At 39.1% G+C, this 24,918-nt stretch overlaps 1 long non-coding RNA gene across 1 annotated transcript in view; it reads right to left on the reverse strand.

Moving 5' to 3' along the window:
* LOC139976272 (uncharacterized) overlaps positions 1–24,597 on the reverse strand; it is a 49,891-nt gene extending 25,294 nt beyond the window's left edge. Inside the window, exon 1 of the long non-coding RNA XR_011796063.1 lies at positions 24,523–24,597. This is a non-coding gene — a long non-coding RNA (uncharacterized lncRNA). The remainder of the gene's footprint in view (positions 1–24,522) is intronic.
* Positions 24,598–24,918: the final 321 nt, after the last annotated feature.

Consider the following 24,918-nt stretch of genomic DNA (forward strand, 5'->3'; position numbering starts at 1 on the left):
TCAAAGGTGATGTCCGAAACATTCAGTGATGTCTGAAACGCTCTTAAAGTAACTTTTAATAAACACTGAGGATTTGAACTATAATAAGTTCAAAAACTGTCTTTTGATAGATATACTCTAATATTTTGTTAATAACATCATCAATATCATTAAAAACTTGTCTTATAGTAGCAAATTTTATGTTAAGAAAGAAAATAACAACAGAATTCCCAAATATAGCAGCAATGGAGTGACACACCACCATTAAGAAAAGAACAAATTTTTGGAAAATTGATAGATTGTCACACTTTCAACAATCTTGAATATAATTTCCAGAATAGTGTAAGGTCTGGTCAATTCTGATTCATAAATTGCAGATATTAGTTATGTTATTTATTTAGAATAGAATTTCTTTACTGTAATTTGAAAATTTGCTACCTCTGGCAACCAATCTGGGCGCTTTAACATGAAAAGATATCACATTTAAGTTCTGTACTCCACAAGCTACAATGGCACTCAAATAATATTTTTAAGCTCCTACATTGTGAATAATAAATTTACTGTACAGATTACCACTGTAAATTCCATGAATTCATATCGAGGAATTTCAATTGATTGCTAGGTAGAATGTTTTATTTCTTGAGCCAAATTGATATTTGATTTCACTGTCTGTACCTCACAAGGTTTTCTGGCACTCATACAAGATGACCAGATTACAGCATGAATATGTGAATTTTCATATTCCAGTATAAAAACCACTGTCAAAGTTATTGATTGGCTGGTAATAGCAATGAAGGCATCTTCTTTTCTTTAGGCTGCAACTTAGATGCACTATGGTACATTATTATCACATTCAAGTTCGGTACCCCAAAAGCTACACTGGTACACATATAGTATTTTTCACTGTTAATGATAAATTTACTGTACAGATTGTGGCTGTCAATTGATGAATTCATATCAAGAATTTCCATTGTTTGCTAGCTGGAAAGCTTAAGTTCTTGAGAGACAAATTGAAATTTAATATTTAGTTTATTTTTAAAATAAATTAATATTTTTTAGCTCAGATGATATGAATAATAAATTTACTGTACATATTAATTCTGTTAAATCAATGAATTTGATCAAAGAATTTCCATAGTTTGCTAGATAGAAAGCTTACGTTCCTGAGAGACAAATTGAAATTTATTTCACTGTCTGCATCCCACAAGGTATCCTGGCACTCAAACAAGCTTGACCAGAATACAGAATCAATTGGTGAATTTTCATATTCAAGTATAAAACTTACTGTCAAAGTTATTGTTTGTCTTCTAATAGCAATGCCATCTACTTTAGGCTGCAACTTAGATGCATTCAGGTATTTTGATATCAAATTAAAGTTCTGTACCCCACAAGCTATGATCTGGTTCTCATACAATATTTGCTAACTCCTACAATGCGAATGATTGATTTACTGTACAGATTAACGCTTTAGATTCTTGTGAATTCATATTAAGGAACTTCCATTGTTTACTAGGTAGGTTTTAGTTCTTGAGAATTCCCCAAAACTTACTGGTTTGGGGATTTACGAGCGAAGATAAACAATCTGTCTCCCACTCCACATCTGCACTTTCTTATCTACTTAACTACACACTGGAATGATTTAGCACTACGCCCTTGCTCTCTGGGCACACCTTCTTCAGGATCTACCTTACGGCAAGAAAAAACCCAGGCTCCCATGTCCCGAGGATTGGGTAGTGAGGGCAGGGAACGCACCTATTCTGGGAGCTGCGGGCAAAAAGTCAAATGAAGTAAGTGAAGTAAGTGAGCTCTGCGAACTATAGAGATCCTTGTGAAGTGACACAAGCTGAGGTGAGTGTGGTATTATGTTAAGGTGACCAGACATCCCCGATTTTCGGGGACAGTCCCCGATTACAGTGTGCCGTCCCCGATGAACAAGTGTCCCCGAAAATGTCCTGATTCGTCAAAATGTTCAGGAATTTCGAAAATATTATTATTATTATTATTTAAACATTTCTAAAGCGCACATATATATGTAAAAACATAAGCTATGGCGCTGTACAAACTTAAAAGAGTAAAGGTATAAAACTTAACGAAAATTAAGAAACCATGTTAATCATAAGAAAGAGGTAAAAATCTTAAAAACAGATAACCCTAAAAGACTAAACAAATCCAATAACGATGGAGAAAATGAAGACAGTATATACCATGCCACAAAAACAGAAATAGGATAAAACAATAGTAAGAGATAGATACAAAAAGAATGAGACAATAAGTAAAACTAGATTAATTATATACATGTGTGAAAATGAAAGTCTTAAGACTGGATTTAAATGAACTTACAGTACTTGAATTGCGAATAGAAAATGGGAGTGCATTCCACAATTTGGGGGCACAGACACAAAAAGAACGGTCACCAAGGGACTTGCAGCGAGTGCGGGGGGTAGTTAAAATCAAACTGTCATGAGATCGTATGGAGTAGCTCACTGATCGTGGTTTAAGAAGGTCCTTCAGATAAGATGGTGCAGATTCGTGAAGCGCCTTATAAGTGAGTGATAAAATTTTTAAATCAATACGATCCTTTATTGGAAGCCAGTGGAGAAGTTTAAAACAGAAGATGTACTGTCATATTTGTTCAAATTTAGGATGATACGGGCAGCCATATTTTGTACACGCTGTAACTTATTAAGGGAAGAACTGGGAAGACCATAAAACAAAGAGTTACAATAATCAAAGTGTGATGTGACAAGTGCCTGAACTCAAGTGCGAGTAGAATCAGTTGAAAGATGCTTATGTAATTTTCTAATATTATACAAGTTAAAACTAGCGATTTTACATTTTTCATTTATATGTTTTTTCATTGATAAGGTGTTGTCCAAATAAACGCCAAGATACTTCACATCATTTACACAATTAATAATAGATGAGTCCACATTAATACAATCAATTTCAAGTTTTGCAAGTTGAGTTCGTGAACCAAAGATAAGAAATTCAGTTTTGGTTTCGTTCATTTTTAAGCAACACATATTCATCCAAGCCTTAACGTCCAATAAACAACTCTCCATAGCATTTAGAGCACAAAGTTCAGAGTCGGAATTATCTGGTTTGAATTTTAGGTACAGGGCGTGATCGTCTGCATACCCCATGACCTCGGGAAGGTGACTGGAGATTGTATGATATAAAGTACTTGCGTAAGCTGTAAGAGAACAGGGCCAGCACAAGATCCTTGTGGCACGCCCTGGTGGACGGTAAATATCCCACATTTATTAATAAAATCATTGTAAAAACAAAATTTAGTCAAGTGTGCAGTCGCAGAACAGAACTAACCAGTATTTCAGGTGGGCCAGTGTAAAGTGGAATATGCTACATCGATTTAGCCTAGCACTATTTCGTAAAGTAAGTAAATTTCATCTAAGAAAAAGCTACATTTTTGAAAATAAAATTGATTAAAAAAGTGCTTCTAAGTATCACCATTTTACATCTAAGCACCTTAGGCACTTGAAAGTTTTCCACCCCTCCCCTTAGACCCCTCCCCCATATCAGTCAAGCAATAAATGTCCCTGAATCCAGTCAGGCAAATATGGTCACCTTATATTATGTGCTACAGTGAATTACCGAAATAGCAGGAATGGACATGAGCACATAGAAAGAACCTGCGAAGGGGCTGCTGACTCACCTCTCACTGTAAAGGATTCAAGTGAAGTATAATCGGATGTGTGTCCTCGTGTCAATGGAGAAATTGTTGGTTTCGGACTGGGTGTAACTTGTGGAACATGGTACAAGATGGAAAAGGATCTTCCCATGATCTGCAGAGCTCTAGTCATGAATGTTGATGTTGTTTGACACTCAGCTGTCAGGTCAAGTTACGTAGTCGTAAGTTCCAATCATGGTGGTGGGAGAATTGAGAGACAAGTATCATCACTTGTAAACCCTAAACCAGTAAGTTTTTGGGGATTTACTTCGCTCCTATCTTACCTGTCTCCCACTCCACATCTGTACGGAGTGGCACTGTTACGATGGTCGGAGGCCCAATTGGCAGGAACTCCAAACAACACACGCAAAAAAGCTGCTTCCGATGCAAGGGTGTTGGTCAAGTAAGCGGAGACGAAGGTCAATGGAGTTTTCCAATGCCTCTCTCAAGATATCCTCCAGGAGGACACCTACTAACAGAGCCTTGAAGGATGCTTGGCCCCTTATGTCGTGGGCCCTTACTCTCTCCCCTGTGGAGCTGGATCAGCTGGACGATCACCTGGACATTGTGTCTCTGGAGGTAGGGGTGTGGGGTGCTGACGGGATGATGAAAAGCCTCGATGAGGTTGGGGTGACTCAGTTTGGCTGATGTACCACAGCAACGCTCTAACTGTTTTTCCTCTCTGATCTCAGAGGAAAAATGAGAGAATCTGGGGAGAAAAATGTCTCCTGGCACAAAGTCCAGCATTTGGTTCATAGGGAGGAACTGTGGGTCCGGAATGAGACGAACACCGTTGTTGTCGTTGTATGCCCCTCTGCCACGGAGAGGGCATGTAGGCACCTTCGTCTCCTGGCTGATGCTGCGGCTACCAGGAATACACCTTGTACGTCAGGTTGCATAAGGAGGCCAACACCATTGGTTCAAAAGAGTGATGGTCATCTCCCTGAGTACCCCATAATAATACTCCATGAGCGTGGGAGCCTTTGGGTCACTGGTCTCAGCTTAGCCATGCCCCAGATGAATGCAGCGATGATATCGTTGCAGCCCAGGGTGGACCGATCAAGGAAACCTGAGTGTTTCTGCAGCTATTCCTGAGAGATAGTACCTGATCATCGAGATTTGTCTGCCCTGGTGGAAGAGGAAAGGAAAAAGTTTGGCTTACAGAAGCTGAACGTGGGTTCGCGTGGGCATTTGTGCATTTGTGGTAGAAATTGGTAAGTCGCAAAGAATAAGTCTTGATGGTGCTAGGTCTTCTTGCTGCCCCTGTCATGTTGGCAACTTCTTCCGAAAACCCTCACGCTCTTGAGGTCACACTTGTTTAGGGCCAGGCAGTTGGGTCAAGGGATTCGATGTTGTGATGGAAAATCCCCCCCCTGGCTTGAGATAGTAGGTGCGGCTAATCTGGCAGGGGAGCATGGCACGTCGCAGGTAAGAGGGAACCATGGTCTCCTGGGCCACCTGGGGGCTATGAGGAGGATCCTCTCCCTGAATTTCTGCAGCTTCAGGAGGATCTTGTGGTGAGGCATAGCAGAGGAAAGGCATACGCTTGCATCCCGTCCCAGGACAATGACATCGCGTCTGCAGCCCAGGATTGTGGGTGACACATTCTGGAGGAGAAGGTGGGCAGCTTGGCATTCTCGATTGTCGCAAAGAGGTCGATGTTCAGGCGCCCAAATATGCTGAGGAGCTGTGAGCATGTGTGATGTTCTAAGGTTTTATCTATCAGGTTGGTTGTGCCCCTGGAAAGCCACCACGGAGATCGGTGCGAGGATCGGTAAAAGTCGCTATTGGAGCTTCTCTCGGCAGACCGACATCCCAGGTTTACATTTCCTGCCAGTTCTCTTCAGAGAAGGTAACACACAGGGAGCAGGGCTCTCGTCGGGAGCAGGGTCTGCACATCAGGCTGAGTTCATGCCCATCCCATGCTCTTCCTGGTCTAAAGAGCAAGCACAACGCACACTTGGAAGTTCTGCTTTCGTTAGATGCCACATAAAAGGATTGTTAAGGAATAAAGAACACATGCATGCATTCACCCCACTTTTTTTAGGAGGTAGGGAACGACTCACAAATAAGGAAACAAGCAATCAAGAAAACAAGAGAATACAAAGCTGACAAGTGTTAGTCTTTAAGAACACATGTGGAGGTCTGCACTCAGTGGCAGAGAATAACAATTACATATACTGTATATGTCAAAATCGAGGTGTATGAAGGAATAAACAAGACAGAATGAAGAATGGGGGCACGCAGAGTGCACCCCATCGTCCTGACCAAACAGATGCCTAAAACCCTAGCCAGAACTGGGCTTAGGATCTGAGGCCCCTACAGGGGCTCAGGGGGAACAAAAGACAAAGTGATCCCTGGCCTTAGGAGTGAGCAGGGCTTAAGAGGCGATACCCCACTAGTGGGTCCTCGGCCACATGGGGGAATAGCCCCAACCTAACGTCTACAGACACCCCTCAAGGTCTAGTGGAGACCAGTGCAAAGGGATCCCTTTGGCCTCACACAAAAGCGGGGGCCTAGCCACAGTGCCTAACATGTAACTATAGGTTATGACACACCCGTGCTAGCGAGCCTAACCAAGGTTGGCGCAGAGCGTACCGCAACGTTTTGAGTAAAGATACTCCCTAGATCGCCGGAAATGACCCTTTCCGGGCCTTGCTAATTTGCAGATAAACGAAGAATAAATAGTTGTTATCGGAAGTTTATATGGGTGTTCCGCCGTTAGAGCATTTTGCCAGAAAATTACACCAACAAAATGTGACAAATGTCAAAAGGTAGATGAGAGTGCAATAAAAAAGTCAATAATCGCGAATAAGTAAAAAGTGGTAAAAAGCTGCAAAGGGAGCCAGCAGTCCTATTGAGTCCGTCAGGGGGGGGCATCCGCCCCCCTCCTGACTGTATGGATGCTCCACCACTGGTGGGGGCTTAATGAACAAGACGTAATGGCTAATCAACAGGGAGGGCCATGCCTACTAAGAAGGTGTCCCACAACAGGTACTGGTACAAAAAGCTTGTACAACAGAGAAACGGACAAAACAAAGAAGGAGAGTAAACCAAGTGCCAAAAATGCATGAAAACAAAAGGATACTTATATAGTGCTTCTTGGAAACAACTGTAAAGGTGTTCCAACGGTAGCAGATCCAAGATGGATTTCCTAAACTCTGGAGAAATTAATGAAAATTGCTATCTAGGATCCCTAGCAAAAACGTGCAATTCCTTCTTACATGGTAGATTTGGAAGGAGGTGTAAATGTGGGTGGTGCCCAGGGAGTGAGGGGGCGGTGCTAAAATGTTTCCAGGGTGTAGTTAGGTAGACAGAAAGTGCAAATGTTGAGTGGGAGACAGGTAGGAGAGAAGCTTAAGATTTTGAGATACAGTACAAATTGAAATTTTATTTCACTGTCTGTACCCCACAAGACATCCTGGCACACATACAACATGACCAGAATACAGCATCAATAGGTGAAGTTCATATTCCAGTATCAAATCTCTGTGATAGTTATTGTTTGACTTCTTATAGCAATGAAGGCATCCACTTTAGGCTGCAAGTTAGATGCATTAAAGTATATTTATATCACATTTAATTTCTGTTACCCATAAGATACAATGGTACAAATAAAATATTTAGCCTAAAACTCACTTGTTTGAAGGGATCAATATGTCCTAACTAACTTTGTAGCCCCTAACTTTTAGACCTTTATTAGACTTGATCCTAAGTTATCTTTCTCTCTCCCTGATCTGTAATTCAATGCAAGGCATTTAGTTTAACCTTCTCTTACCGATATCCCCGATCTGGGCCAAATATAAGAATCCAGATCTGGGCCAGATCTGGAATATCAATCTGAGCCAGATCTGTTGCAGATCTGGAATTTATATCTGGCCAGATATAAAGTTGGGCAGGATATAACTTGATATTAAATGTTTTTTTTTATGGCCCATATAAAATTTTATCTGGTAAAAATGTATTGCATCCATATCTGGGCCAGATCAAACTTTATACGTATTGACTTCATATCCAGTTATATATCTGGCTTTATATGGCCAGATAAATCTTTATCTGGATTGACTGTTTATCCAGTTATATGGCTTTATATGGCCAGATAAATCTTTATCTGCATATCTGGAATAACTGCATGTAAGCGGGTTATGTCCTATAAATAGGAAATAAGTAGCCAAAACTGGACTAGCATTGAGAGTAACTTTCCAGCTTGATCAGTTATCTCTGTTCTGGAACAGAGAGACCAATACAGAGAGCAAGACACATGCAAAATATAAACACAGAACTCAACTGCATTGGAATTTAGTAAAGATGTGTAATGTGCATGCATATTACACGTGTAATGTACATTCTTACTATACCTTACCGAAACATTTGCAAACTGATATTTAATGCATGTGCATTCAAATTTTGGGCCCGGGTAAATCATATTACTTACTTGAATAAACTGGCATCTCGCAGTACCACTAATACACTTAAAAATAATACTTGAAGGTTGTCTTAAACCAGAGGTTAAATGCATAACTGAACTGAAACACTTTCAAGGTATTTACCTAGTACAGGAACATACAGTTCTACACTCCTTTTGATAATGTTAATTGTTTCTAGGGAGTATTTCATAGTGAAAACAACCAAGATTTAATTGAGAGAAGCCTTATAGAGCTTTAGATGTAGATATTTGCTAAAATACCCTGTGTGTTGATTATCTGGAGGTGCACAAAGGAATATGCAAATCACCACCACCTGTTATGATTTCTTTTCAGGGTGAAGGTGAAGTACTCCAAAGCCACCGCCGGGCCAAACAATGGCATCCGGTACCTGTGAAAGAGCCCAAAACCTATGGATACATTGTGCATTTCGGGAGAACATCGTGAAATTTCTGGTAGTTAATCTATGTTCATTCAAACAGGTTGGAAAACTCCTACTTGATGAACAAAAAAATATATACCAAGAGTGTCCACCGTCCATAAGCCAACAATGGAAGACTTACAGAGCCAATATAAGAGTGGGTTTACACATAGGCGTAGGAGCCTAATTTGATTTGGGGGGCTGTAACGACTTGCCCAAAAAATAAAACCAAAATTTTTTGCCTGCTCTGCGCATGTTCAACATCTTAATGTGCATATCATATAGGCATTCATCGTTTATTACATCACATGCCTTTAACCGATGAATGCCTATATGATATACACACTAGGATGTTGAACGCGTGCACGAAAAATTTTGGTTATATTTTCCGTGTTATTACCCTTCCATATTGGTTATAATTATTGGGGAAGTCGTTACAATAATAACGATAATAATAATAATATCAGTTTAACCATTTAACCAGAATGCAAAATGCATTGAGGTTTCGATGACTTCAATGCACTAGACTTCTGCTTGATAGTATTACCAGAACTAGCTGTTACAATAACACTATGGCATGCTTACACAGGTCAGTCTGTACGTGGTTATACACACCTCCATCAAAAACAGTAGGGTTCTTGTACTCAATGTTTATGAATCCGCACACCAAGTATTACAAACCAAACCAAATCTCTAATAACTTCGCACATTAAGGTTGCAGAGGAGTCCACTTATGGACAATTTAGATTGGAATATGCCCACGAAACTTCAAAGAATCAACTTGAAAGAAGCTAATACAGGTCACTGGAGGTCAACCTGAGGTCAAAGGTCACCCAAATGCAGGTCGACTATTGTATTACAATAGCGTAACTCCCAACCTTGATGGACATTTGGTTCTCAAGTTATTGCAAAAATACTAGTCTTTTACCCCTGATTGACCTTTGTTGACATTGGATCACATGACTGTTATGTTTTGAAACAATCCCTTACCCCATTCACAACTAGTCCCAAAATATCAACCTTGTGGGACCCTGTCAATGGTAGTTTCACAAGTTATTGAGAAAAACTAGGCCAACATTACAGCCAACACCATGAAGTGAAAGCAAATCTCAAGTTCACAGGTGCTTGACCTAGTTTCTCCTTGGCAGCTGGCCAAGAAATGTTTTGAAATTCGTGGTACCTGTGCAACTTACATCCAACCAGAACTACCAATGATCTACAAGTATTTTCTAGAGAAGGCATGCTTCGCCATTCAAGTGCACTATTCCATCGAAATCACATCAACTCTTTAGCAAAATATCCATACGGATGAGTGACAAGTGTTGCAGTAGCTCTAGCACTTTTATATATCTGTGGTCTGCAAGCAAGCCTTGGAAGACAATGTTACACACACATGTATGTAGCAATGTGCATAGCAATTCAGGACTTCTAGCGACACACTTAAGTCAATGGGGATATTGTCGCGAGTTCAGATTCAAATCTACGGATGCCCGTAAGATCATTTTCAATTGTCAATAGGCTCTCCTATTTTTATGAGGCAAATCGCCCATGTCATCTACAATAGGCTGGAGGATGGGAGATACCGTATATTATGAAAAGGTTTTTACAAGTTGACCCCTGGTGACCCTAAATGACCTTCAACATCCACCAAAAACGATAGGCTTTTTGTACTTAATGTGGTCAACCTACATACCAAATATGAAATGAATCCAAGCTTTGCTTCTTGAGATATCATGTTTACAAGCTTTTCACTATTTGACCCCTGGTGACCCCAAGTGACCTTTGACCTACACCAAAAACAATAGGCTTCATGTACTAAATGTGGTACTTCTACATACAAAATATGAGATCAGTCCAAGCTTTGTTTGTTGAGATATCATGTTTACAAGCTTTTCACTATTTGACCCCTGGTGACCTTAAATGACCTCTGACCTACACCAAAAACAATAGGCTTCTTTTTACTCAATAAGGTACTCCTATGTACCAAATATGAGAACTGTCCAAGCTTCCCTTCTTGAGATATCGTGTTTACAAGCTGGGCGTCACAAACGCAAACGCACCCACACACACACACGCATGATTGCAAAGGTTACGATTATCATCGAAACCAAAAACACATTGCAAAATATTCTTCTTTCAGAAGGTGCCCGAAAAATTCTCAGCATATTGCCCGAATTTTCACAAACAAACTTGAAAAACACACTGCAAATTTTTCTTCTTTCAGTAGGTGCCCGAAAAATTCTCAGCATATTTCACACAAAAATTTGGTTGGGGGGGCTGCAGCCCCCCGCCTCCTACCCATATGGGTTTACAGATAATCAATGGTTGTAGATTCTTAAGCTCATTTCTAAAAATATGTGATATGATTAATCAAACATTGAACAGTAGAAGTAAAATTATTATTAGCAGTTAAAAGATGGTAGAATGTTTGACAAAACTCTTGACAAAAGAACATTAAAAACCGTACCATCATATGATTATTATTATTATTATTTGATCCCCTTCGTTATCACAGCTTGCATTAGACCAAATGTTATGGATGCAAGCTCTTTACTTCACTGGAGATAAAATACTGCAAGCAAACATCATTATGAAATTTATGCCCATATAATTTATCCTCACCAACTTTAGTCACCAAATTGGTATAAGAACTACTGAAATTGTGCATATAGTACATTTCTGGTGAAAGTGAGACATGGGAGGCAGTTTTGTGGCCATATCTGCGAGGTATGGATAGTTACTTTGGGAAAAAAAACCACCCATTTTCCACAACTACCTATCCTATATTTTTCAGCTGTTCATGCATATGACATCGAGAAGTGTAGCCTCTATAGGTCAATATATTAAGGCCTACATATGTCCACAAAAAAACATGTCTGGCATGTATTGTCTTTTTCTTAAACAATACCTGGTCCTTTCCGTACCCTCAAAGAAAGTTATCTTATAATCCATGATATGCATTGAAAAACATATGTTTCTTAATTTAAATATGATTTTCTTAAAAATGCCAACTTTAAATCCTGTGTAGTGACAATCCTCTGATGGAAACCTGTTCCTTATGGACCAAACTGCACAGGATGGGATGACTACACGATTGTAATGTCCAGTTCTGCCGGCTTTCCAGTACATAAAAGACCTATATGCAGTGTACCTGTAGGTACTATTACATAACCTGTGTCCCAGTATCAGTAGGTCATATCTTTGGACCATTGCTAGATCCAAAGCTTCAGGTCCATTATTAATGACCGAAAACAGACTTTCCAACATTGAGGAAAATTTATGAGTGTGATCAGCGGCAGTGGGGGAGGGTCTAAGGGGAGGGGGTTTCGTATTTTTGACTGTCTATATGCAAAATGGTGCATTCTTTTTCAGTTTCTCTGAGTAATTTTATATTGAGAATTTCATCATCATATATGTTATTGAACTCTACAAGCATGACAATTCTCAACAAAGACTTTTCTTGAATCGATGAAAGTAATCACTTGCTAACATAATCAAACCTTTTTATCGGAAATTGAAGCGCACTTCTCAATCTCTAGTACCAACACCTCTCCCACCCGGCGTTTTCCACCACCACCATGGCAAACGCACTACTCTTGTAAGTGTAAGTACTCAAAGTTGCTTTGTGTTGTAGAGGTATGTAGCCTTCTTAGCATCTTTCAGGACGGTTTTTCGGAGATTGTTTGTGGATTGCGTGTGATAAAGTGCAAATAGCGTGTGAAGGGCTGGAAATGTGTGTGTCACACGCCAAATGCGTGGGAGTTGGAATGTCTGCGAAAATGTATGTTTGTTTAATGTAAAGGAAGAAAACGTCTTGACATATGATCTGCTTGGATCTTGAGTTCTAAATGAAAGTTATGACAGGGCTCTTGCAACCCTAATCCCAAATATAAATTATCATGTAAAACTAGCCAAATTATTGCAACCAGTATCATATTCAGGCGCGTATCCAGGGGGGGGGGCGTTGGGGGCGCGCGCCCCCCGGGTAAGGAAAAGAGGAGAGAAAAAAGGAGAAGAAAAAAGGGAAAAAGAGGGGGAAAAAAGAAAAGGAGGAGAGACAGGAAGGGAAAAGAAAAAGAAAAAAGAGAAAAGGAGGGAGTAGAAGATAGCCAAGACCTCGGGAAGAGAAAGAGGAACAGTCATAGTTAAAGCGCTGATCCCTATTATATACACAGGGTAGCCAGTGACAGATCAAGGATTACGGAGGGGGTGTGCGCCTCACCCTACCCCTTACACCGACAACTCCATTTTTGACGTTTCCATTTTCCTCTCTCACTATATAAATACTATATATGGTCTATCATAACGCGTGTGTGTGCATGGACGCCTTAAACAATTGTACAATTGTGCTATATGGAACCAACTGTGGCTGGTCTTGAACTTGACCGAGTCGTCGGGGAACATTTCAGGAAGAAAGCAATGGGTCAAAATTGGCCAGACTTCGTCGACAGCTGTACAACTTAGCAGTGGCGTCCCACAAGGCTCAGTACTTGGCCCCATCATTTATTGTATGTTCACCAAACCACTGTGTGAAATCATAAAGCGTCACCAAGTCAACTACCACTGCTACGCCGATGATACGCAACTCTGTTTACAATTCGATCCCAAAATGCCATGGACAGAAATACAAGAAAAGTTGCAGGAATGTGTAAACAATGTTGGGATGTGGTTGAGGAGAAACAAACTTATGTTAAATGATGTTAAAACGGAACTTATTATTTTTTCACCTAAAACCCAATTGAAAGACGATATAACTCCGCACATTACAGTTGGGACCAATACCATTTATCCTGCATCTATTGTTAAGAATTTAGGAGTTTACTTTGACTCTCATCTTACCATGGAGATCCAAGTTAATCATATTATCAAGTCTTGCTATTTCCATATTCGTAATATAGGTAGAATAAGAGATTTCATTACAACTGATGCATGTAAAATACTGGTTCAATCCCTCGTTACCTCTCGCTTCGATTATTGCAATTCTTTACTATTTGGTATTTCACAGTCTCTAACAAACCGCCTACAACGCACACAAAATTGTGCAGCTCGCCTTATATCTAGAACTCCTCGTCGCAACCATATATCTCCTGTACTGTATGAACTGCATTGGTTACCTGTTCGTTTTAGATCAAAATTTAAAATTCTTTTACTTACCTTTAAGGCTCTTAATCACTTGACCCCTAGTTACATCACCAATGAGACCATACCTTATATTCCGCCTAGATCATTACGCTCAATGAATAAAAATTTACTTAGTGTGCCTTCTACCCGATCATCAACATATGAATTTAAACGTTTTGATTATACTGCTGCCACATTATGGAATAACTTACCCCAGGACATATGCAATATTAATATAGACTTAATGCAATTCAAGAAATTACTTAAAACACTGTTTTTCAGAGCTGCCAACACAGATTAATGTACTTATTTTATACTTGCTGTACATACTTAATTTAGGTGTTATTATTGTATTTTAGTCATAATTTTTCTATTTATTTTTCTATTTATGTTTTAACATTTCTATTTTTCTATACAATCTTAACTTTTATATCCTTTTTAACTTTTTTTACTTTTAACAAATTTTTTATCTTTTGCTGTAAAGCGCTTTAGAGCAATTTTTTAATTGAATAAGGCGCTATATAAATCTTGTGTAATAATAATAATAACATGACGCATTTCGGGAAGGGGGCGACCGCCCCCCCCCCGAGCAAATTTTCTTTATGACATCGCTAGTAATTTCAAACTAGACAATGCTTAGATGCAACTTACAAGGCCTGGGAAGTGTCATTTCCAGCGATCTGGGAGGCATTTTCAGGCAAAATTTTTCTTGTACGCTTCGCGCCAACTCATGGTGGCGCTTCGCTTAGATAGTTTGCCTACAGGCTTCGCCCCTCACTTGGCAATTACTCGCTACACGCCTGTTCGAATTTCTAAAGCAAAGAGCAGATATAACATCATATCAGTGAGCATTTAAATGCATGTTCCACGATGAACAGCCTCAAAACTGTCTATGTGTGCAGTCAAAGGCGTAGGAGCCCAATTGGATTTGGGGCTGTAACGACTTGCCCGAAAAAAGGCCAACATTTTAAGCGCGCGAACATGCCGATGCCAATATCATATAAGCAAGCATCAGTTATTACATTGCATGGCATCGTGTACCTTACAGTCCGTGAAAGTTGCACAGTATACCGCCGGATGCTAATGTAAAAAAAACCGAAATGTCTTATGTAGATGGAGAAAAAGCATACAGATCCATTTATGTCAAAACTCTCTTTTACGGTGGTAATGTCGGCCAAGCTTAGAACTGTATTTTAATTACCAAGGAGATAATTTTTAAGCTATTCATTGCTATTTATTTTTCTCTCAGTAGGTGCCCGAAAAAATGGGAAAAAATTTGGTTGCGGGGGGGGGGGGGCTGTAGCCCCTGCCTCCTACGGGACCTACGCCTATGTGTGTAGTGTTCGATTTCGATATACCTGATATCGGAAATATCTGGTATTTTTCATTTCCTTCAATGAAGTTTTATAATAGCCATTATAAGAGGTTTTAATATTTGTACACCAATAAATTAACTGTGTCTGAATTTTCGAAAATTTCCTGACCAACATTCTTCATCATACTTTCCTCTACTCGTGCAATTTTGACCTGTCTATTAGGGGCTGAAGGAGGTTTTTCTATGTTGGTTGTCAATAGATTGAATTTTGTGCAACATTATGGGTATGTTTTGAAGTGATTTTTATTTACGAGAATGATGTGAATTTTCAAATTCTCAACAAATAATGGGCTTAAAACCTTGAAAAATGGGGCTTTCGGATATTGTGGGCCGTGACGTAGAATCACCTGCAAAAGCAATGATCCATAGGACATGCAATGAGGTCGAACATGATGTGTGACTGGTGACAGTCTTCAAAAAGGTTATGGATGGAAAAAAACTTTTGGGAAATACTTGGTTCTCAGGCAAAAGTGTACATCTGGTTGGTCATTTTCAAGCCCGAGAAGTGCCATTTCCGGTGATCTGGGGGGGTATCAAAACCAGAAATTTTCTTGTACGCTCCGCGCCAACCGATGGTGGCGCTCCACTTAGATAGTAATTCGCGCCCCCCGGGTTAGAAAATCCTGGATACGCGCCTGATATTATTTAGCAAATATTGTCAGCCAGTACTATATAGCTAGTACAGAAACTAGGTTATAGTAGCTCTTGATTACAGTTCACAACTCTCTTTATATGACTCCATTTCGTCATGAAGATAACAAAGAAAGGCCATGTTCGGGTCTATCCGTAGACCTGCTTATAGCAAAAATTACTAGATAGGACTTCATTTTACAATAGCGTATTAAAGAACTCGCACTCAGTGATTGGATACAGCAACTACTCTCCCACAACCGTTCATCAGTAATTACTACTTTGTGTTCGTCACCTGTGTTACAGGACATAAACAGTAGTTACTGTACACGCCATGAGTTGTTTTTGTTTACAAATTTTAAGGTATTTGCTGTGACACTGTTTTAATGAATACTCAAGAGGTAACCTATTTACAGTAGTACTCTGAACTTAGACTTCATAAAATTAAATGTTTTTGTAAAATGATGTGATCTGCTACTGTTTAAATTGTCATAAATAACAGAAGGAAGTTATTTTCTTTATGGCTGATGTGATGAATTTGCTCACAAAGATTCACATTGGGTGTTGCCATATATATATACATTCTTAATAGTTCACTAAATTATAAGATCACTTCTCCAAAATAAAACATGATTTATGGATGGTGTTTGCTACATATGCCTACAAAAAATGTCTGGCAGGTTATTAATTCAATCACACCCTAATATCAGCTTCGTCCTTATTGTAAAATGTTCACAATAAAATAAATTAAATAAGGGGATTAGGGGGAGGCATTAAACATATGCAGTTCCCTCTCCCACAATGGATCCATCGCAAGGTTTCACAATAGAAAGAAACTTTCAGTCAGATCTGGTCAGTCAAGCTCATTACACTGATCCTGCAGTAGGCTATACTCTGACAAAAAAGATGGTATGAAAAATTGTACCAATTATTAGTGCCAGATTGGTTGCAGGGGGTGGTTGGTAAGCACCCCAGCCTTGGCTCCTGAATCATCAATTTGAAATTAAATAAGTAAAAATTTGGAACCACTAGTCAGATCTCCTTTGTTTCTTTTTCACCTTTTTGTTTCTTATATTTTTCCATTTTGAAGCTAATATGGGCCTGCCCAGTCCCCACCAACCCCCCCTCCCCTCCCCACCCCATCTGAATCATCTGCTACTGTGTCACACTTTTGTCAAAAGCAGAATTATTGTTGATCTTTGGAGGGGAAGGCATGTCCCAACAAAATATGTCCCTCCAAGGTGAAGAGTATTACACCCAAACATATGTCATATTGAATTACCACTATGCATTACATCAGTGAAAATAACTAACAAAATAAATAAGCATCACATCTTTCGCACTTGGCCGAGCCGAAGATTTATGAATTTGTTTGCCCACAGTGCAACCTTCAATGTGTGTAAAAATTACCCACATGTCCGACACTACAAATTATAACAGGTCATTCCAAGTATTACATATACAACTTTCTTGGCGTTCTCCTATTACATAAACATCTATGCCTAAACAGCATTCCAGTCACTCTACTATGGTTGAGGTGAAAAAGTACCTTTCACTATCTGAACCCCACACACACAATGACACAACCCTCATAGCCTGTTCCCACGAATGCGGGCTTGCTTCACTCTTGATCGACCGATCGAGGCTAGGGCAAGTCGATCCACCCTTTTACTCCGTGGGAACGGGGCAAGCCCCTCATGAGAGGTGGGGTTAGGACAGCTAAGCCCGGGTAAACGTTGACCAATGTAAATAAACTATTGTCTTGGGGGTGTAAAAGATACGATGGATTTTATCAGTTGTGGTTTCCGCCGCTTGCTTATTTCTGTATCAACATAAACTGTGTCTATTTTCAAATTGGTTGTGTATGTGTACAATGGACTGATGCAGTGAGAATGAAGGAATTACCTAAGGCATTGCTGAGTAGTAGGCCTACACAGTGTAGCTGCCCGTGTATATTTGCATAAATAGAGTATAACGTGTGAGTTGCTTTCTTGAAGGCATCCAGATAACCGGAAAGGCCATTATTATTATTATTACTATTATTATTATCGATATTTTCCTGTACAGTATGTCGCAGAAGTTTACAGAGCGAAGTATGTGGTCAGATGATGAAGTATTATCATTGCTTGGCATTTGGTGCGACGAAAATAATATGTCGAAACTTGATGGGACATGCCGCAATGTCCCAGTGTGCTGAGACATATGTATGCGTATGGGAGAGAAAGGCTACGGCAGAACGGTCAGCCAAATAAAGTAAAAACTGAAAAATTTAAGCTAGGTTTACTGGCTTTTATTTTCTCGATAATCAGGAACATAATATGTAGTATCCCAACTAACACGTAGCCTAGTTACTAACTCATCAGGCCCGTAAAATTTTACAATCTAATAGGCCTATATAAAAGAATTTTTTTTAAGTCACATACCAAAGTAAAAATAAAAGGATTTACTAGAATGAATGCATTCTGGATTCAGTCAAACAAGAGCCACAGCACACAAGTTTGCTAACTTAAAAAGACAAGACTTACAATTGACCGTAAAGAATTATTGCTGTGTACACATCCCGATGCGGGAACATGTTTATAGACATGAAACCGATGTGCTGAACTTTTTCCCGCCGTTCAGACTGGGTGTCCCCAAGTCAAAATCATGGTCAATGAAGCTCGTAGTAAACGTCCATATAAGGGAATATGGGTGGAGTTTACATTCGCTATATACAGCGTTGATGAATGACGTTTACCAGTTGAAATATGTGATTGGTTAATTGCTATCATCTTAAAACATAAAACACAAGTCAACTAGCGACCCAGATACTGACGCAGGACCAGCTGTTTAATAGTGTAGAGCTCGAACTGTAATCGTGGCATGGTGCCAAATATCGGACTTTGAACAAAGATGGATTTAAGTTGCGCATAAACTTAGTAACGTTTGTTTAAAAAATTTGTGAAAGCATATGAATTCAAACTGAGTAGAGGGGAAATATGTGGGTACATTTATTAGTCATAGAATAGTTGTAACCGCAGGAATCGTTATCAATGGAATATATTTAAGATAAATGTTATAACTAAAACATATCAATAAGAAAATATTGCTGAGATAAAATTCACGGATCAACTTTACAGCAAAAGGATAAACAACGAAGAGTCTTCTGTTCAACTTTCGTCGTGTTACACAAAAACCACAACAATGATGCACTACATATATGATGGCTCAACGACTTTTTTAAAACATATATATAATTTATATTGAATTTTACCGAAAATTAACAAAGAAATTAATCTGTATTCAAATGCGGTATTTGTCGTGGTTACTGCAGGAACTGTTTGGATCGTGGTTTATGTCGCAATCTACATTTGCGAAGATGACGTCACGATTCTTCTGTTCAAGTATATTTGAAATATCCACCCGAAACGATTAAAAAATCATTTCTCTGTCAAATGCACATTTGGAAAATTATTTATTAGCTTTTAAGGTAACGTCTAAGGGCCACCAGACAATTCAGATAGCATACGTACTGTTGTTTAACTGGGGGGGGGGGGGGTTATCGGGATTTTGGCAGGCCAGTGAGCTTTTGTTTCACGTCATTCAGAGTATGGTCCGAAATAAGCAACAACAAAAACAAAAAATAACAGGGAGATATGACGTGATATGACGTGATACACTTGTAAGATTTCCCGCGACCATTGTTTGGGTTAGCACTAATTTCCAGCAAATTTTTAAAGTGTAAGAAATGAATTATAAACGCTGCTTAGGAGTCATAATTGTACCACATTATCTTACATCTGATCATAAGGGGATGTACAAAATACTTTTTCTTCAAATAGTTATGCGTAGGTCTACCAGGTGAGATGAATGTATATTAAGCCAACATGAATTGATCTAGTAACAAAGGAGGAGTGTTCTAGACCTACAAAGACGAGTCGATGAGGCGAATGTTTGTAAAAGCACACCAAAACCAATACGTTCACTTCGAATACTGCGAACTCTGTATTAGAAAGTAATAACAGGAAATGTGCCACCGTAAAGCATTTAGTCGACACGCCATAACTTCTTTGATGCATTACTAGCAAATTACACTATAGTGGAATTTCTTGTTGGCCTTGCCAAGAAAAGTTTTTACATCTATGTCAAGTCCAATGGTACAGTATAAAACAGGTGCAGACATCGAGCCCAACCCAACCATTTTGTGTTAGGGGTTAGGGAAGCCTCGCAAATCTAACCGCCATGTCCGGGCCGGTGGATTTTTCCGCGGCTATAATGAGCACAGCCACAAGCAGATCATGAGTCACACTTGAGTGCACACTCTCTCCAAACATTCACAGCCGCGGTCAAGTTTTTACTAAGCCGATATGAACACAATAGTGAGTTGAACAAAACATCATAGCTAAGTCTCAAGGTATTCAAACGTTTCAAAAAGATAGTATGTTTATACGCCGTATTTTATCCTACTGCAGAAGCAAAACTTCTGTGAAAAATAAGTAAGGAAATGTGAATTTACACTGCAGGAATCTAAAATGTCTAAAATGCTATCTTTCTTATTTTCGGCCAAGTAGGAACAAAAAGTTTCGTTGCCTTTTTGCAAGGACATTAAGTTTCCTGAATTTTTAAGATTTAAAAATCTAAAAAACTGAAATCACAATCTCACTTCTTGTACACGTGCACATAAGCGTGAACCAGAGCCTAACATAAGGGATGACTTTAGAATAATCCTACTAAGTTGTAAAGAACAGGACCTAAACTACCTAGCTAGGTGAAAAAAAAATCGGTTGACTGTAGGGAATTTTTCGCACTCCAGCGAAGCTGTACTTTTTTTTAGCCAGCTAGATCGTAGACATCATGAGGATTGAACAAATGACGATAATTTCTTGTGAAAGAAATTTGAAATAAATGTGGAAAAAATGCGATTATCCTTTCTCCGTTTTAAGTGTAAATGTTATTCTAGCATTCCATGGTTAAGAAAGTTGAAAGAAATAAAGTTTATCAACTTCATTTACTGACTTTTGAACTTCGTAAAAAAAACCGACCTTTACTACTCTGAAAATCAGTAGAGAAATTAGCAATTGTGTACGAACAGTAAGTTGGTACACCTTTCAAATTTTACGAAAGATCGAGCAAAATACTTTCGAAAAATTCACGCGAAACTGGTATATCGTGCTAAATGCAACTAATGTCATGTAGACAAGGCTTTAGTACACCCATTTATGAATAAACCATACGACCACATCTGGCGGGGGGAAAAGAAAGTATTTTCTAGAATTTCCACAAAAAAAAAGAAGGAAAAATTAATATCCTACCATAGCTAAGTGTATAGTAAATAGCCTAACCACTTCGCCGGTTACGGATCTCACGTAACAACAAAAACACAACTAATTGTATTTTGCAAAGTTGACGTTTTCTACAAGGACATGGAAACAATATTTAGCATTCAGTTAATCATGCCAAGTGGCCTAAAACATGGGATTAAAAGGTTTACTTTCATAAAGATAGCCATACTGTAGCTATTGGGGCCTTGATATCGTGCTATGTCTGTATGGTATAGACTTGTGTATCATGGGGAATAGAATGTTTTGTTCATGCGGAGGAGTCGGTTGGCTAGAGGTGTGTTTTACTTACCTTAATGTTACAGGGATATATACTTTTCTTGAACGTCTAAGATAATATTTTGCATAACTTTACCGATCCTTTACTGACTTACCTAATTAATTCTAGAGTGGAGCCAAAATAGTTTACTCCATGAAAAGTTTTTTGGAAACGTGCCAAAAATGTTAACAAACAGGTGTTAGACAGGGGGGTTGTTTGGCAAGGTACTTGGGAAAATTCGCAGCCCATGTACAGTATGCCTACGATGATATTTAAGTAGGGGTAAACACTGCAGTTGTAAACTGATGTACGTAGAGTAAAATTTTCACCGAATAGTAACTTATATCTCTAACCACATGGCAGCCTAACACACTAAGTCAATGGGAAAATCAAGCCTAAACCATCTGTTTATTCATTGAATTTGTGTCGCAGTTAGCTTCAGAGATCAACGTTACGGTCGATGTTCTCTCTTTAACATACATATGTGGCATAGCTTAACTATTGTTTTGTTTAAATCCTGGTTTGTCAATATGGGTTTTCTGAAGTTCTTGGGGGGCATATATTTAATGCAATGGCTGATTCAGTTTTTAATTCATAGTTACCTACCACTCGTTGAACAAGGCTCATAATGTATAGGCCCAGGTAAAGGCTGCTTTTATCGAACTTTCGAGTAGCGGAGTTTCACAATTGTTCATAAGAGACCCAAGAAATTTTATTTGTGAGGTTTGATAACGTGGAAGATTTGCAAGAATTATATAAAGTACTGAATCTCGGACATTTGGTAGTGGCGGATTTTAGTGTATAAGTCACTTTGCAACATAAACTACCGCTCTATTGACTGTCAAAACCGCAAAAGTTAATCCGGTCACTTGGCCAAGTTTGCTCATTGTTTGTGAAGAATAACCAGCCTTGTGTTGTCAGGACGCTGTGCTCATTACTCCGGCTGGAAACCAGCGTGTGTGCATTCAACCATGGGACCAATATGCACATGCATAATGAGCAAGGGGTGCGAGATTTCCACCGGCCCGGAACCGGCGGTTAGATTTGCGAGGCTTCCCTTAAATATTTCTTTTGGGTAAAGTGTGCAAACAGATTTTTTCCAGAGTTGTTGGAACAAATGTAGGCACACAAAGTCGGCAAATCTGCTAGATATAATTGATATGATTATATTTAGGTTTTCCATTTTATTTGTTTTTTATTTTTGAAACTATGAAAGATTTCTTTTACTTAACCCCCGCAAAAAGTCGTACCACTCAAAATATTGCGCTTCAGATACGAACAATGATTTCCCTGCCCAGTGCATTGACTTTTTCAAAGGTGGTAAACATTTGCCGTATCGGGAAAGCCCCGGTAGAAATGAGTGTGTGTGCGCTGCTTGGATGATATATGCATGTGTCGAAAAGACTCACTGCATAGCTGTCGTTGGCTGCGCGTATTCTCTATTGCAATAACCTGGTTCGGACGTTTTCCAAGGTTTTCCAAGCGTGCCGCTATGCCCGGAGTTAGCTTGTTGATACGCGGGTTCAAATATGCAGGGCTTATCTGCGGTTACAGCTTTAGCTCCACCTATGCTTGCTTGAAGTAAGACCAGGTTCATGGGAACGGGGTATCAGTTCATGGTCACCAAACAGTCAGTCTGCAGTTGGAATATTCTCAGATGCAGGTAGATCAATTACAGTGAAGTTGCAGAACAGTGGGTTCATTGTTATGACCTAACGAAGCGAAAGTGCCAACAAGTTCCCAAAAGAATAGAAGTGGTAGAACTACTGACGGATTCTGTACAATGCAGCTTACTGCACATAGGAACGTGGTCGATCATAAATTTAGAAAAAAAATGGTTTCAAAGAAGTCTTCCAAATTTTGACCATGTTGCACGGACAATAATAAGGGTTTAACGACAGGCCAGAGTTGTTACCTGTGTCTTCCCAAACTCAATTGTTAGGCCTTATGATCACTAAATGGTGTATGACGGAATCAGAAGTTTGAGAAAAATAGAGGGCATCTGACATTTATTGCTTGGCTGGATTAATTGTGTAGCCCCTTTAATCTGTTTATCTGGAATAACTGTTATATTTGGCTTTATATGGCTAGATAAAACTTTATCTGTATATCTGGAATAGCTGTATATCAAGTTATATCTGGCTTTATGTGGCCAGATTAAATCTGATATAAATCCAGATCTGGGATTTTGGTAATGGTTGAACTTTATAAGTTTTTCTTTTCTGTACACCACAATCATCTTATTTTGTGTATATGGAACTGCTTAAAACCCTTTCAAGTATACTCAGTTGAGCTACAGCAAATCGCAACACCACACAATACAACCGGATCATAAAAAGTGTCATTCATTTAATTAACTGTCCAATTGGTTAATTAATGAATAATTAAAACACTAATGTGAATGCTATCCACCATTGTTCTTCACAAGGTACAGTATCTTCATCCTCATTGTTACCCCTAAGTTGGGGTTCTTCACAAGGTGTTCCCCAGGTATTAACTGTGGGTATGCATGTGTGAATGTGAGTGTGAGCAAAAAAGTGTGTCACAAACTCCTTGGGAGACCGCAAGTGTTCAAACTTGTTGGGTAGGTGCGTGATCATGAGAACTTGTGCAATGTGCATATAGCCTGTGACTGAATACATGAAAGTTAATTGTTGTATATATCTTACATTAGTTACAAAGTTACATACATGTCAGTATGCAAGAAAAAGTCATCCAACCGTGCTTGACCATGTAAGCTTGTTCTAACATGAACAAATGTCAAAGATCAGGTTACACAAAACTTTGCTGCAGTAGTTTGCTTTTATAACTGATCAAAATAGGACATGGGAGATGAGAATTGCAAAGCCATGGATTGCCTTCTTGTTTAGTGTTGTGTTATAGAGCTAGCCTAGGCCTAGCTTTAATTGTAAACAACAAGGCCATCGTGGATTTATGTGTTCATAAGGGATTAATCATATTGTGTTCCTATAGTCACCAGATATGGAGTGATTATGTAGGGGCGTAATACTGAGTTCTGTTTAGGTGCTAATTGGTGATCTGAAAGCATGTAATTTCATTATCACTGTTTTATTAGCAGTTATCATGATACTGATAGCCTGTGACTAGGCCTACTTGCAGTTACTGTATACGATGACATGCTGCTGCGATCCTAAGCCTAAGTCGAGTGCCTCTATGCCTATGCCCTAAGTTACCTAGGCATAGCTCAACAGCACCACATCATCAAAGGCCGATCAATGTTTAACAATCTGACAACGGTCAATCGTCATACTTAGGTAAAATTATGTTAATTCACATTGAGGTCTACCTGTATTCTTGGAAATGCAGCTAGGCTATCCTCGGTACACGCACGATGGTTTCACACACCGTACGTACATGTTTGTGTACACACTACGAATAATGCGCATGAATATGCGGCGTCAAATCTTGCCGCCGAAAAAAAAAGTTAAGTACACGCTTTGGGTACGAAAAAGTTAAGTACACGCTTTGGGTATGAAAAAGTAATCCAACTTTTTGGGTACGGTCACTGATCTACACTAGTGTAGATCAGTGGGTACGGTAGGTGAAATATCTTTGGTACCACGACGGTTTGCAGTAGACACGCACCTTTATGATAATTACACCGAACTTTACTGACATTATATATAGATGTGAAAAAGTTTTAATTTATCGCAATGTGTATTTGCATTCTGCTGTAAAAAGT

The sequence above is a fragment of the Apostichopus japonicus genome, chromosome 11 (genome assembly GCF_037975245.1).
Source record: "Apostichopus japonicus isolate 1M-3 chromosome 11, ASM3797524v1, whole genome shotgun sequence".
NCBI classification, from domain to species: domain Eukaryota; kingdom Metazoa; phylum Echinodermata; class Holothuroidea; order Aspidochirotida; family Stichopodidae; genus Apostichopus; species Apostichopus japonicus.